At 49.5% G+C, this 3,076-nt stretch overlaps 1 pseudogene; it reads left to right on the forward strand.

The window, feature by feature from the left end:
- The first annotated feature begins 266 nt into the window (after positions 1-266).
- On the forward strand, positions 267-2,195 carry LOC144180562 (uncharacterized; annotated as a pseudogene).
- The last annotated feature ends 881 nt before the right edge of the window (positions 2,196-3,076 follow it).

The following is a 3,076-nucleotide window of genomic DNA, read 5'->3' on the forward strand; positions in this document are numbered from 1 at the left end:
CCACTGAAGATTAGTCACGCTAGCGTGCGCCTGTTACCGTGACATTCATTTGAAAGGCAGGGGTAACAGGGGGGTGCTGCTGGTGCTGCAGGACCAGGATATTTCGTGAACGGGTTCCCCGAAAGCCAAACATTTCTGGGGTCATGCCTTAGGTCATGCGACCGCTAGGAGGACTGGTACTGGAAGAAAGGTCCATTGAACACACGCACTCGCGCTTCAGTGCAACAGCTTGATTTTCAGAACAACAGTAGTCGCACCTCATTACGATGGGGCGCGACAGAACAAATCGCGCTCGAAGATTTTTCGTTGCTGACAGCATTTTGAACAAATGTACGTGCCAGATTAACTCCTGCCAGCTAGTAGTTTCTGGAGATAACGGCAGAAACTTGGAGCGGCATTTGCAGCGGCACCATCCAGAAGTCTACGACAGGTTGCACGCCGAGAAAGCCGTGTCCACAAAGCACGTTGCATCCGGCGGGGATGAAGACTGTTCTGCTGCAAAGCTCAGGCAAGTGGACATATCAAGCATACTTCAGCCGACTTTACCAAGAAGCGTTTCACTTGAAATGACAGAGGACGGCCTAATGAAAAACTGCGTCGAGCTTGTCACAAAGAATGGACGACCGTTTCGACTCGTCGATGACTCCGGATTCTGCCAGATAATAGACCCAGTCCTTAGAGCACTCGGCGCAAAGAGGGCTATAACCGCGGAGACTGTTGAGGAGAGAGTTCGCGAAGAGGCCAAGCGGAAACGAGAGGAAATTTCTCTGTCGCAGGATAAGCGGATGCTTTCTCTTAAAATTGACTGCTCGTCCCGACTTGACAGGGCGCTGCTTGACATTAATGTGCAGTATGCGGAAAACGGAAAACTAGTTCTCCAGCCACTGGCCATGAAAGAACTTTTTGAGAGACACACTGGTGAACGCCTCAGGTTGCAGGTGAAAAACACGCTGTTTCGTTATGACATCAGTGTTAGCAAGGTGTACACTGTCACAACTGATAACGGCGCCAACATGCTTAAGGCCATTCGTCTTCTTGGTGAAGCTGACAGTGAAAAGGTGACGTTCAGACGAGGAGGCCGACGTAGGTGATCACGCATTCGAAGCCTGTGGTTCTCTCTCTCTGTGTTGGACAACTCAGACGATGCTGAGCTTCCGTGCGCGGACGAAGGTTTTCTGTTAGGTGTCAGGTCCGCAGCGCACATGCTTCAGTTGGCCGGAAGTGATGCTGTGAGAGAGTCACGTGCATGCACCATCATCGCAGAGTGTCGCACACTTGGAATAAAACTCCGCGTACAAAGTGCCATGGCTCTGATAAGGAGGCTAGGGCTAAAGAAGCCCGTCATAGACTGCCCCACAAGGTGAATGTCGACGTTTATCATGCTGGCCAGGCTGATAGAGCTCAAGTCATTCGCCGATGCTTTTCTATCGGAGGAAGAATGCGTGCGCTGGACAGAGAGCACGTGGGCCAAAGTGGAAATGCTCACGGCTTCCCTTCAACCGGCACAAGTGGCCTCAAAGACGCTCCAGTCTGAAGAGCTGACCATTGGGAACTTTTACGGCCCATGCTTGACGTGTTTCATGGACACCACCAGAATATCATCGCCACTGGCAAAGGCCCTAGCCCAGTCCACGCAAAATAGGGAGAGAGACCTGTGTGGCACTAATATTTTTTGTACTGCACTGTAGATGAACCCTCGCTATCGCCTGCTTCTCACCAACGAGCAAAAAAGCCAGGCAAGGCTGCACCTCGCGAAAACCTGGCAACGGACTGTCGGCCTTTAGGGTAAGCAGAAGGATGAAAGCATCAACCAAGCTGGCGCAGTCCCCGCAATACCAGAAGGACCCGAAGACGCCCTGGTAGCATTTCTAAGAGAAAGGGAAGCAGAGGTCGGTGTGCACCGTAATGCTTCAAGTGAGCTAGGCACACTCGACATTCCGGGCGCACTTAAAAAGCTAGAAAAGAAACCGCGTCTTCCAAGAACCGCAAATCTATTGGCATTTTGGGAACAGCGCAGTAGACGCCTACCTGAACTGTACGCTTTAGCGCAGGTAGCCCTTGGTGTTCCAAACACTCAAGTTAGCGTGGAGCGGGCATTCTCGTCGGTCAAGTTTACTTTATCTGACCAGAGGTCTCGCCTTTCACCTAGCACACTTGAGGACGTGCTCTTTCCGAGGTCATATTCAGTGCCGTAAGATGTGTCTGAAGAAGTGCTTCAATTTTTGTGTACACTTGTGAGTGACATTGGCGGACCTGGAGCTTCTGAGATCATGTACAGTGCCATAAGCTATATCTGAAGAAGGGCTTCAATTTTTGTGTGCACTTGTGAGTGACATTTGAGTACATTTAGCTTCTGAGGTAATTTTCAGTGCCATAAGATGTGTCTGAAAAAGTGCTGCACTTTTTGTGTGCAGTTGTGAGTGCTATTTAAACACTTCAATTGTTACCAAAAATCAATAAACATCGCTTTTTGTTTCTTTTTTAAATTTTTGTTCTCATTTTTCTTTTCCGGTAAACACTACCCATTATGAACCGTTACGAACCGTTATATTTTCCCTTCGGGACCAAAACGAAACGGAACTTTTCTCCATGAAACAAAACAAAAAACGAAATGAAAAACATTTCGTTCCAACATTCTGCACGTGGCTAGCTTAAAACTCGGAATTTCGGATGGCCATTCCAGAAATGCGCCAATGTATTTCTTTCCTGTTTCAGGCTGGCTAAGCGCACCAAAACCCCTGCGGTATCACAAAACGAAAGGTACTCGGTTGGAAAATCGCCAGGAGGATACGCAGTGTGGAATCCGCTTTTCGCGAAGCTCGTATAGTATTCGCTAGATTACCTGCCAGACCTGAACGGCGAAGCGCTCAAAAGATAATCGGCTTGCTCTGCGCTCTCGCATTAAGGCTGGATGACGGCTGTGCTCGTAAAGGCGGGGCGTAGTGCTCACGCGAAGCCATCTGCTTTACCGGTGCGGCAAATGACGTTCCCTGAGAATATGGACTGCTGTGCACCATCTGTGCCAAATGTGCTTCGAGTTTTACCGCGCCCCTGAGGCAGGTTAAGCTACCTACGA

Source organism: Haemaphysalis longicornis, unplaced genomic scaffold, assembly GCF_048455015.1.
Source record: "Haemaphysalis longicornis isolate Haplotype H1 unplaced genomic scaffold, Haemaphysalis longicornis Haplotype H1 scaffold_4, whole genome shotgun sequence".
In the NCBI taxonomy this organism is placed as follows: domain Eukaryota; kingdom Metazoa; phylum Arthropoda; class Arachnida; order Ixodida; family Ixodidae; genus Haemaphysalis; species Haemaphysalis longicornis.